At 41.2% G+C, this 13,613-nt stretch overlaps 1 protein-coding gene across 12 annotated transcripts in view; it reads left to right on the forward strand.

The window, feature by feature from the left end:
• Positions 1–13,613, forward strand: part of B3GALT1 (beta-1,3-galactosyltransferase 1) — a 477,862-nt gene that overhangs the window by 247,739 nt on the left and 216,510 nt on the right. The window lies entirely within an intron of this gene.

The following is a 13,613-nucleotide window of genomic DNA, read 5'->3' on the forward strand; positions in this document are numbered from 1 at the left end:
ATATGCTCCGAATGCATGCCTGCTGGCCCTGTGCCCCACATCCAGTGTACAGCCTGAAGAAGGCGCATGCTCCGAGCGTGCACCTGCTGGCCCTGTGCCCCATATCCAGTGACATCACAGTCGACGGGGAGACGACTGCCAGCTTGACTCGGAGTCTTGGAAACCCCTGCACCTAGCGAGACAGCAGCAGCACCCCACACCGCCGGCTATCTGGATCAGGACTACACAGCAAGCCTCCCCTTGTGACTAGCCATTTTAACCCTTACCCTGTGAGTTAATTCTTATTTTAATTTTTTATCTTAATTAATTAATCATTAATCATTTTAATATACTGCACTCAGATGAGCGCCGCTGTTCCCCACGTTATTATACAGCCAAGCCTTATCCTCACCAGCTCCATTGATTTAAAATCGGGACCTTGCAATCTGCACTAATACATCCTCAGCTAAGTAACTGGAATCTTGGTTTTCTAACTGCTGAAATTAGCATTGCTGCTCCAGTCGATACATGGAAGAAGGTTAAATATTGATATTGCTGCAAGTTGACTTTGAATGCAGAATGACTGGACAAATCACTGTACATATCCATTTGTAAAGTTCCTAAGATATGGAGCCTGTATAAATGTATGGCTTGAGCAGCATTCTTTATGTTCCTCCATTCATCGTCCAGCATTGATTCTATAATAGCATTCACATACATTGTCCATCCATCTATCAATAGGAATTGATCAATATTTTCTATTTTCTTTGCTGATTTTGTGTACCAATATAAACCTCCAGTGTGTAGGAACATGAAACAAAATTAGGAAGGGCTATCAAGAGGTGACAAACCTTTTATACTTTTTGCTATTTCTAATAGTAAATTGTGACCATGAAATAATGGACAGATTCATCTCTATGGAGTGAATTCTGTGGTTGGCTGTAATGTGGAGGTTATAAGGCAGCCTTTCTCAACCCCTCCCCCCTTATTTCCAGTGGAACCTTTAAAATAATTTTTCGGCCTCAGGGAACCCATATTAAAACCAGTTGGGGGGCAGTGGAAAAAATGCCCCTTACATTGATGGTCATTGAGAAGCATACCCCTTACATTGGTGGCCAGTGAGAAGAGTGCCCCTTACATTGGTGGCCAGTGAGAAGAGTGCCCCTTACATTGGTGGCCAGTGAGAAGAGTGCCCCTTACATGGGTGGCCAGTGAGAAGAATGCCCCTTACATGGGTGGCCAGTGAGAAGAATGCCCCTTACATTGGTGGCCAGTGAGAAGAATGCCCTGTACAGTGGTGGTCAGAATGCCACCTTAACAGAAAGCTAAAAAGATTGGAGTCATTCAGTTGGCTCTGCCGAGGGGTATTGGTCCTAGAGCAAACACATCATAGCTTAAATCCCATATTTTTTGGTGCACAGCATTGCCAAATAAGGGTAATGTGTGTTTTTAGTCTGTTGTAATGCAATGACCGTCCATTCATAATAACTGTGCATTAAGGCACCGCAAAGCTGTGAATTAGGTGTACATTTTTAGGAACTACAAGGACTGTCTTAAGTTTTACTGCAGAATGCCTCTCATCTTTGGGTATATAGAGAATACAACTAAAAGGATGCTGCAAATGCAGTTTCACTTATAGATTATTAAACAAGGGCCAGTGATGTGATTATGTAGGCAAACCCTTCAACTTACAGAAGCAGTCTCAATTTGTTTCTGGAAGTTACTGCAGTTGTTTGTCCTATTATCTTCTATTATTTCCTATGCTCTCTTGTGGCCTATGTGCCTTTACCAGTATGTGATTACTATTTTGGGACAGTGGTCCCCAAAATGCAGGCTTGGTCTGGCTATTTGTTTTCCTTTAACTTGGGGCACTGTTCCTCCAAATTATACCAACAGTGGGGGCCCTATTCCTCCCACCCACACCAAAGATAAAGCATTACGCCTCCTCTCATTAACCACATGTGCTAAGCCATTTTTCCCCCACTGCTCACTAACCCTGGGGCATTCCTTAAGCTATGTATATACTAGTAGAAGTTTGAATGAAAATTCATGTGAAAATTCTTAGAAAAATGCATATCAAAATTCGTAGAACATTCGAATATCATTGAAAAAAGTTCAAGATTTCTGTTGCTTTTAACTTGGACTTTACTGAAAGAAAACCACATCCATGTTTTTTTCCATTCTGCTCCTTTGAATTTTCTCGTCACTGCAGTTGAAAATGAACGTCAGCTTGACTCCACTAATGACTATAAAAACAAATGAAAAAAAAACAGATTTACTCCCACTGACCATCAAACCTATGACATTGTTTTCCCCACTGACATTTTCTCCTCCCAATGGCCACACACTGCCCCCCCCCCCCCCCCCCCAAAGGTTTGAAGAACCATGAACTGGCCCTTTATGTATAAAGTTTGGGGAGCCTTTGTTTTAAACGTTGCAGGGGGAGATGTGTTACTAAATTTGCAAAACTTACAACACTATGCTTTTAGTGATCATTACTAGATTATAGTAATTTATTATGTAGCAAAATAGATTTTATAACTGCCCTGTTTTGAAAATGAAGGACATTTCCAATATCATTATTTCACAGTAACAAATTAAAATAAAGCTTTCGCCTAAACAATTGGCTTCTTCTTGGGTCCCTCTTCGGCTATCCTGGCCCCTCCCTCCTGACGAGTGCCCCCACAGCAAGCAGCTTTGCAGCTGTGGGGGCACCTGAGCCGAGCTGCAGCTCCGTGTATTCATTCAGACACTGAGCTGTGCCCCGGCCCCACCCCCTTTCTCTCCTCATTCGCTGATTGACTTTGACAGCAGTGAGAGCCAATGGCGCCACGTTGGTGTCTCAGCCAATGAGGAGGGGAGTCCTGGGCAACTGAGACAATCCTACAGCATTGCTGGATAGAGAGGGAGCTGAGGTAAGTATTGGGAGGGGGCTGGGTGGGGCTGCTGCACACAGAATACTTTTTATCTTTATGCATTGAATTCACTGATGGTAACATTTAAAGGTGCAGTGTAAAAAAAGTCTTGAGGTCTTGGTACACAAGAGTGTCTTCCATACATCAAGCCTAAAGTAATAACAATCGGTGATTAGTTTAATTAACTTAATTGTTTGTACCTGTATGTTGTGGGTGAAGGAGTGTATTTATGGATGTTATAGTCTAGAAAAATTACAAAATTATATGACCAAGGCCGAAATGTGTAAAATTTTTACCTCGTATTCACCTTGTATCAAATCAACATTTTGGCAGGTGGATGTTTCGAGCTGGCTATATCTGCTATCAGTGCTGTGATTCACACATCTCTTGTACACTGCACAGCCAATGGTTAACACATCTATTTCCTGGTTTAACAATATAGCTTTCTAAGTCACCAATTACTCCTCAAATTTGCATCATCACCTCTGTGTAATGAGCAGGGATTTGACTCGCGGAAACAGAAAGGCTGGACCAGAATACACTAAAATGGACTTCTGGTAATGGGGATCGACTGGCAAGAATGGTTGACCAGAACTGAAAATTCTTTTGCAGGTATACACTATATTGTCAGAAGTAGTGTACTTAATGGGACAGTTGCCTTTACACGCACATGAACTTTATTGGCATCTCAGTCTTAGTCCGTAGGGTTCAATATTTAGTTGGCCCACCCCTTGCAGCTATAACAGCTTCAACTCCTCTGGGAAGGCTGTCCACAATGTTTAGGAGTGTGTCTATGGGAATGTTTGACTATTTTTCCAGAAGTGCATCTGTGAGGTTAGATGTTGGACGAGAAGGCCTGGCTCGCAATCTCCGCTTTAATTCGTCCCAAAGGTGTTCGGGTGCAGGTCAGTCAAGTTCCTCTACCCCAAACTCGCTCATCCATGTCTTTATGGACCTTGCTTTGTGCACTGGTCCAAATCATTTGGTGGAGGGAGGATTATGGTGTGGGGTGGTTTTTCAGGGGTTGGGCTTGGCCCCTTAGTTCTAGTGAAGAGAACTCTTAAGGTGTCAGCATACCAAGACATTTTGGACAATTTCATGCTTGCAACTTTGTGGGAACAGTTTGGGGATGGCCCCTTCCTGTTCCAACATGACTGCTCACCAGTGCACAAAGCAAGGTCCATAAAGACATGGAAGAGTGAGTTTCAGGTGGGAGAACTTGACTGGCCTGTACAGAGTCCTGGCCTCAACCCGATAGAACACCTTTGGGATGAATTGGAGCAGAGACTGTGAGCCAGGCCTTCTCCTCCAACATCAGTGCCTGACCTCACAAATGCACTTCTGGAAGAATGGTCAAACATTCCCATAGACACACTACTAAACCTCGTGGACAGCCTTCCCAGAAGAGTTAAAGCTGTTATAGCTGCAAAGGGTGGGCCAACTCAATATTGAACCCTACAGACTAATACCGGGATGTCATTAAAGTTCATGTGCTTGTAAAGGCAGGCGTCCCAATACTTATCTATACGCTCTTTAAACTCCTACAGAGTTGGGTATAAAATTACCTGTGTTTATTTAGCTGTTTGCTTAGAGTTTCGCTTAAACTGAGGATTTGGAAGAGAAATTATTTTAAGGCTATTTTGTTTTAACATGTAATGTTGTTACGTTTCATAATGCAGTAGATTGCCCTTATGTTTCTTCCAAAAGGTAAAAAATGTTCTCTACATCCAAGTGGAGTTTCCCCGGGGAGCAAAATTCATAGGTTTAGGGAAAATAACAATGGAAGTATTTTAGCACTCTGTAAATATAAAAAAAATAATCTGTTAGAGTGGTTAAGTTCTCCCAAGGTATTTGTTTTGTCTTCTCTTAAAATTTGGTACACAAAACAAACTGGCGCTGTAAAAGTTTTTGACGTAGGGATATACGAGAGGCTCCTAACTGATGAAAAGTAGTTATTACAGAATAAACAGAATGCACAGAACATTAATAAGCCGTGTGTGCCTAAGGCATATGGAAGCTGTGAATTTTCAGCTATCTGGGAAAGCCATTTCTTCTGCTTCCGGGATCTCTGCTGTGCATTATTGAAAGGGAAGTCCAGATGGCTGCACACCAAACTGAGATCCAAATGCCTTTATTCACATAAAACCATGAAGAACATGAGGAGCACTACATGTACAAGCAAGGGAGGAATGGCTTACATGTTTTGCACACGAATTGTGCTTTATCAAAGCCCCTGAGCCTTATTGTGGCATGAGAGCAACATGTTCTCAGCACTGAGACTTTTGGTGCAGAACAAGGTGAATATGCTGATCAATAGGGGTTAATTAGTGTTAGTGCTTCATTTAGGGGGTTAGGCTAATATTAGATTTAGAGGTTCAGTGTAGTTAACTAGGTGAGGTTATAGTGTTTTTGCTGACATTATTTTCTTTCCTTCGTTCTCTTTTTTTACCAAAACTGTAGATTCTGCCAGTAATAGACTTTCTGTCCTAGGGTGACAACGCTCCCTAAGCAGCAGAAGTGCCTTCCCATTGAGGACTACAAGATACATACACTGATGCACAGCAAAATGTTCCTACTTACTAAACATACTGTACAGCCTCTGTGCCGCCCATAGCAAAGTTGATTGCCAGCAGTTCCTATGGGTTGTATTGCATGTGAATTGGCCGTGAACCTGGAAGTGCAAGCCTGTGCCTACCTTGATTATGTCACAGCCAAGAGATGAAAGCAGGAGAGTCTGGCACATGGACTTTGATTTGATAAAAACTACATTTAAAAGAGAACTAAAGGCAAACCTTATATATATATATATATATATAATATATATATATATAAAACATACTAAACATATTCATTTTGGATAGAGTATTTAAAGAATGTAACCACTTTTTTTTTGCCATCTGTGTCGAAGTGGGGGGGGGGGTTTTCCTTTACTTACTTGTCTCTTCCCTAAAACAGGAAGTGGGAGGTAATCCCTCCAAAGAGAGGGAATCCCTTGTTATCACCAGGGTAACACAAACTGGTATCCCCATTAAAAGATTTCCCCTCTGTTCCTGTTTTGATTTCAACCCACAATTTTGGATTTTTTCTTTCTCCGTGACAAATTGATAGGGTGAATCTCGCTAACTGTGGAACAAACAGCAATAAAAACCTGGAGGGTGTTCTAATCCATCTCCATTCTATCATTCTATGCAAAACTAAAGTTGCCTTTCATTATACTTCAAAATCGTTTAAGTTGATAATGTTTTAAGACACTTTTTTTTCCATTTGGTGGAGGATATAGCTATACTTGGAGGGGAATTGATTAAATCTGAAGCATCCATATCTGCAGCAGCTCTTAATAGCAACCAGTCAGCTTCTAGCTTTCAATTTCAAAACGTAAAGGCATTGTGCACTTTCAAATGCTTTTCTTGTTTTAACTAGGTACTGATGTAGTTCTATTCCCTGCGCTGTTTGTTTGCTTTATTTTGTAATGATGATCTCATGTTGTGGCTGCAGTTTCTAGTGTATTGGTTGATTGATTTCCCTTTGTTCATGTATTCATTCACCTAGCTTGTCTCTATTTGTAATAGAGACTGGTAACTTGTGACATATTCAGGTCACACACTATTCAATCCTTGCCATTTTTTGTTGCATCACAAAGTCAGAGTGCTAATGTCAGATCTCCTAACTTTCTGAAATAATAAAGAGGGACACCATTTACCACACAGTATGTAGGAACAACACATGTCCCTTTCCATTTACCTCCATATAACAAATGTAGTAACATAGAGGTTGGATAAAATATTTAGTGCAGCATAACACTTTTGGTAGAAAATAGTAGGTTTTGTATAGAGATGTACACATCAGATCAAAAAGAGGGACAGGTGGGGCTGTACAAGGGACAGTGGAATTTGGTCTCAAGAGGGACAGTCCTTCCAAATGAGAGACAGTTGGGAGCTATGCTAATGTGATGAGTCAGTATGGGGACCTCTTTTTAATTGCTCTATTTGTGTATGTGTCAGATCTAATTACCATGTAGCTCTCACCTGCACCAGCACTAGACTGAGAGACCCAAGGATTCTGGGATATGTAGTTTTTTCACAGGAAGTGCAGATTCTCTGACTACAGACAGAGGACATGCAGTAATCTGTGCGGTGCCATGGCGAATACCTCATGTTTGAACACAAACAGAAACTTCTGACACAGGAATGTTGAAATGTACTCTACTGTAGTCTGTGCATACAGGCCAATAAATTACACCATGAAATGACATGATCAATGCACATCTTATGTAGGTGAAAACTACAAGGTGCCGGTAGGCAGGTTTATAATGTCTTTAACTGAACAAAACTGAAGCTAAAATCTCATTGCTTGCTATGCATTGCTGCTCCAAATTCTATCTGCTCCAGTTTTGATAAATTCCCCCCTAGTGTATTGGAGTGGATATGGGATATTGGAGTGGAGTGTATTGCAAGTTTGTACAAATTTTTGCAAAGTTTCCAGCCAGCTTCAATCAATTTGAACAAATGCAGGGTTTCTCAACCAGGTTACTGTGGAACCCTAAGGTTTTACGAGATGTCCCCAGGGGTTCCGCCGTGATTTCACCATCAATTGGAGGTAGCGAACGGGTAGATCACCTCCCCTCTGCAGAGCTATGTAGGGAAGTGGTAGTGTTGGTTGTGATGCACTGTTCCCTGCCAGCACTTTCTCCCCTCCTTTCCATCCCTGGTACTTGTATGTGACTAGCTTGTAGGTGATAGCTGCTGACTTTTAAAATAAGGTACTTACTGGTGCCTGGAGTCTAGGGTGGTCTTCTCTGAGCCATTTATTCTCACTGATGCGAGCCCCTGGCACCACTATCTTGGAAGCCTTGGCTAACTTCTGGAGGAATCACAGCCAACTCCCCATTGCGCATGCCCGCATGATGTTGAAGCCCTGTGGTACTGGTCCTGCAGCCTTCTGGGATGTGTGATGTGTCCCAGGAAGCTGCTGGCATCTTGGGCAGTCCCAAACAGATGTCATTTTCTCCTAAGTGAGAAATAAAAAGTGTTGGGGCCAGGGGTTGGTAAGAATATGGCCACTTTTTCTTTTGAGTTCTGCTTTAAAGGAGAACTAAGGCTGAACCTCTTTTGGCCATACCTCTCCCATAGGTTACAGGAGTGCACTTAGTTTTGCACTCCTGTGACTAAGTTTCAGTTAACAAGGGGCTAAAGTCCTGAGCCAGCCTCTCTTGCCCCCTCCACAGTCCAGTGCTGCAATGAGCACTAGAGGGCAGAGCACAGAGTGGACCTGAGAACTGAGCGATCGGCTGTCTTCAATCACTCAGTTCTCGGTGTACAGCCAGTTGGGGGAGGGGGGGCAGCTGCAGCTGGAATCGATGTTCCAGCCATCTTTGTGAGTATGTGTGTGTAGCGGGCACCTACTTTTAGGTAGGTGACCTTTCTTGCTAGCTTTCTATGACAGGTAAATTTAGACAGGCTGATGCTATTACAGCAGGCCTGTTTTGTTGATTTCTATATTTGAGTGACAGGTAGTTTATGTGTTGGTCTCGGCCAATCATTAATTTGCTTGGTAAGCCCGGGACTCTCATATAAAAGCGGGGTCACATGGTGCCCGGGGGAGTTCGAGTCCGGTCGTGCTCTGAGGAGCGAGAGAGCCAGCCTGGTTCCCGGAGGGGAAGTTGGAGGTTTTCCCCTTCGGGGAGCCATTGGAGCTTCACCTTAGTGAGAAGGGTGGAGATCCGATCCTCATGGAGGAACAGATGACATCTTACAGCGTGTAGTCATGGATGTTGTAGGCCGACCCTGCGGGGAGGGGAGCGGGCCACAAAGAGGCAGAGAAACTGAGAATCATTGCGGATTAAGTAGCAACAAAGTGGAAGGAAACTGGGCGATCGATTGTTTATGAGTGGCACATGGACTATTGATCACGTGAGTGAAAGCCCAAGGGAAGGGTACTACCAAAGACTGAGGGTTGTTGGTGCACAAGTCAGTGAGATGGGCAGTAATGGCCTATGACTTTGAGTTCAGCATTGCCCTGGGATTCCAATCAGTCAAGCGGGAGGAGTTATGCAGAGTGGCTCTCCTTTAGCTTAATTTGGAAGTACCATGCCGGTGTGAAGTAGTGGTAAAGAGGTAGCGGTGAAGCTGCAAGTACACATATACAGATATGGATCGTTCCTTTTAAAGTTATCCAGATGAAGAAGTTATTCAGAGTGACTCTTTATCAACTAATTCTCTATCAAATACTTCCATCTTTCCTGATAGAAGAGATTGTTTAAAATGATCTCCTGACTATCCGCAATTGTTCATAGATTTTCCCGTAAGAATCATTGAAAGATGACAATGTAACACAAGAGCATCTCAAAGGAAGTCCTTCTCCCATTCCAGTTTATGTTGATGAATAAAGCATTAAGAAAAAGCATTAAGGACTGTGACTTTTAAATCTATGGGCTGCGAGGGTTGAGTAGTAAACATCAATTACGGATATAGCAAAATTTTAGCGGCTCCTTCGGGGGTAAGCGCTTCATGTGTGTTTTTTTTTTTTTAGGACCCCTCACTTCTCCTTTATTCTCTTCACTAACCATTGTTACACTATTTACAAAAATATACAGAGGAATAGGAAGAATGTGGCTTGCTCTGCCATTAAACAAAAATCTTGTATTAATATTCTATACCAAATAGGTAACAAAAGTATTCTTTTAGTAAAAGTATTTCCTAAGGTCTAAGCTTTTTAAAAAATGAAATAGAAACCATGGGACACCCTAAAGTTATGAGAGAAGATATCCCATAAAGTGTAATTTATTGTAAAACACGAACAGTTAAAATCTTATATCCATGCAAAGCATTGGTTATTTGCGAGCGAAGTGTACTGCCAAATTAAATTGCAAAGTAGGTAAAAATGTTCCATTAACTGTGAATGTATTTTAGTCTACTTTAATGCTGTACAATGTAAAAAATTGCTGTACCAGAAGAGCAACAGGAAAAAATATTAGAATGCTGTTGCTTTATTTAGAGGCAGTTTGAGCCCATATAATCAGTTTGTATGAATGAATTATTCATTTAATCTTCTACTTAACTCTTCTATTGCCATCACCATAAATGTTACCAGCGTCTCTGCCTTACACTAGGGATTTAAATGAGAACTGTAAGCACAACACTACGGTAAAGACATTATTTTAATAGATAAATACGTGACCTCATTCTTAAAATGCATGTTTGTCCTGCACCCTAATACTTTGCAGTCAGAATGAAGTAAAAATGTCTTATCTGCAAAGTATTGATGCCAGGAGGACAGCACTAAAACCAGATATCTAGTATTCCCACTATTTAGCAATGAAAGCCTTATTCTTTCATAATCTGTCAATGAAAGTCATGTTTTCTGCATTTGCACCATTGAAGTCATGGACTTCATAATATAATGGGGATGAAAAAACATAATGGGGATGAAAGGGTGGTCAAACACAACTTTTTTTTATAACTATTCCAGGTGTGATACTAAGAGATAAAATTGACTCAATAAATACAGAGTTACTTTGTTACTTTTTTAAGATGACATCTGGGACAGTCATTTGTGTGTGTATGTATATATATATATATATATATATATATATATATATAATGCACTTTACACTGTTTTGCTCAAAAGTTTGCATATCCTTGGAGAATTGGTAATATTCAGTATGTACCATTTTTAACCGGTTCAATACAGGGCCTTTTCACCCCCTTCCTTCCCAGACCAATTTTTAGTTTTCAGAGCTGTCGCACTTTAAACGACAATTGCACGGTTGTGCGATGTTGTACCCAAACAAAATTGACGTCCTTTTTTCCCCACAAATGGAGCTTTCTTTTGGTGGTATTTGATCACCTCTGCGGTTTTTATTTTTTGCGCTATAAACAAAAGAAGAGCGACAATTTTGAAAAAAAAATATTTTTTACTTTTTGCTATAATATCCCAATTTTTTAAAAAAAAAAACAAATTTTTTCCTCAGTTTCGGCCGATACGTATTCTTATACATATTTTTGGTAAAAAAAAATCGCAATAAGCGTATATTGATTGGTTTGCGCAAAAGTTATAGCGTCTATAAAATACGGGATAGATTTATGGCATTTTTTAAAAAAAATTATTTATTTATTTTTTTTACTAATAATAGCGGCGATCACAATTTTTTTTAGTGACTGCGACATTATGGCGGACACATTGGACACTTTTGACACATTTTTGGGACCATTCACATTTATACAGCGATCAGTGCTATAAAATTGCATTGATTACTGTGTAAATGTGACAGGCAGTGAAGGGGTTAACCACTAGGGGGACACAAGGGGTTAAATGTGTTTCCTAGGGAATGCTTCTAACTGTAGGGGGCGGGGATGTACAAGGGGAGGAGACCGATCAGTGTTCCGCTGTTCTGGGAACACAGGTCGCTCTCCTCTGAGCTGACAGGACGTGGATCTGTGTGTTTACACACACAGATCCACGGTCCGGCCCGGTTAACGGGCAATCGCAGGTGCCCGGCGGACATCGCCGGGCACACGCACCGGGTCCCGAGAGACGCGGCGCGCGCCCCCTAGGCGGCCAGGAACCCGAGGCCGTCATATGACGTCCACCCAGAATGGGAGATCCCATCTGTGGACGTCATTTGACTATAGGCGGGTAGGGAAGTGGTTAAAGAAAACATGAGTGGGCAGGCAAAACACATTTCTTTTCTTTCTTATGAGATTCATATTGTGTAACTGCAGATCATAACAGAATGGCACAATTGTAGCAACAAGTAAACAAATGAAATAACCCCTGTTCAAAAGTCTGCATCCCCTTAGTTCCTAATACTGTGTATTGCCCCCTTTAACATTAATGACAGTGTTCAGTCTTTTGTAATAGTTGTCTGAGGCCCCAAATTCTTGCAAGTGGTAAAGTTGCCCATTTGTCTTAGCAAAATGCCTCCAGGTCAGGCAAAGTCTTTGGTTGTCTTGCATGAACTGCATGTTTGAGATCTCTCCAGAGTTGCTCGATGATATTAGGATCAGGAGACTGTGATGGCCACTCCAGAACCGTCACCTTTTTCTGCTGTAACCACTGAAGGGGCAACTTGAACTTGTGCTTGGGGTCATTGTGGTGCTGGAAAATCCAAGAGCATCCCATGCACAGGGTTTGTGCAGAAGAATGCAAATTGTCTGCCAGTATTTTCTGATAACATGCTGGATTCATCTTGCCATCCATTTTTACAAGATTCCCTATGCCTTTAGAGCTCACGCCCCCAAAACATCAGTGAGCCACCACCATGCTTCATAGTGGGGAAGGTGTTCTTTTCATTATAGGCCTTCTCCAAATGTAGCGCTTATAGTTGTTTCTATTTTAGTCTCATCACTCCAGATTACAATGTGCTAGAAGCTGTGAGTCGTGCCAAGGTGTTGTTGGGCATATTATAAGTGAGCTTTTTTTTGCGGCATTGTTGCAGTAAAGGCTTCTTTTTTTGCAACTTGACCATGCAGCTCATTTTTGTTCAAGTATCATCGTATTATGCTCCTTGAAACAACCACACCGTCTCTTTCCAGGAGCTTTTCAGAGCAGCCTGTATTTCTCCTGAGTCTACCTGGTGGTTTTTCTTTGTATTCTGAACAATTCTTCTGGCAGTTATGGCTGCGATTTTTCTTTGTCTACCTGGCCTTGGCCTGGTATAAAGAAATCCCAGAATTTTCCACTTAAGTGATTGAACGGTACTTATTGGCATTGTCAAAGCTTTAGATATCTTTTTATAACCTTTTCCATTTTTATAAAGTTCCATTACCTTGTTGTGCAGGTCTTTTTGACAGTTGTTTTCTGCTCTGCATGGCTCAGTATTTAGTCTGCTCAGTGCATCCACTCGATAGCTAACAAACTTCTTGATTATACAAAAACACTAATTACAATTTAAAAAGCCACAGATTTGCCAAATGAACCTTAAATTGCAATTGTAACCTATGTGTGTCACCCTGTGAGTTTGTCTGTACCAAGGCCAAACATTCCAGGGTATCTAAACTTTCAATCAGGGCCATTTGAGTGATTTCTGTTATGATTTAAAAAGAAGCCAAACAACTATGTGATAGTTGGCTTCGTATGATCACTATACTATATAAGACACTATACTATATAAGACAGTTCTTTCTGTCCTGAGAAGTCATTTTCAATATCAATGTCAATGATTTCTTTGCAACTGTATATATATATACAATGCATATATGTGTGTATGTGTGTGTGCGTGTGTATATGTGTATATATGAATGGATATAGAGGGTTTGCTTATAAATATGTAAGGGTTAAAGCGAAATTTCACCCAAGATGGGAAGTTCTGTTTCCCCCCTCCTGTATTTGGAATGTCTTTTTTGGGGTGGAGGTACCTAATTTTGACAAAGCACTGGATACCTCGACAGGTGTGTATCCTTTTATTAAACATCAGCGGCTACAGTATTTGTAGCCGCTGACTTATTTTTTTTTAATACAGCGGCAAGATCCTCAAAGATTTCTCCTGTAGTAAAAAAAATTTGGATTTTGTGTATGTTGTCTTTGGAATCCCGTTAACGTCCCACTTTATATTTTGGTTGTTTTGTTACTGTCCTAAATCAACACTTACATTTTCAAGGTGAACAGTCTTTCTAATCTTTAAGTAAATCAACCCCCTTATGTATACTGTGTCACATTACATATCTAATATAGATACATACAGTATGTGTGCAGTCTGTGGCACAGAAAATATAGCAGACT

Source organism: Aquarana catesbeiana, linkage group LG06, assembly GCF_042186555.1.
Source record: "Aquarana catesbeiana isolate 2022-GZ linkage group LG06, ASM4218655v1, whole genome shotgun sequence".
In the NCBI taxonomy this organism is placed as follows: domain Eukaryota; kingdom Metazoa; phylum Chordata; class Amphibia; order Anura; family Ranidae; genus Aquarana; species Aquarana catesbeiana.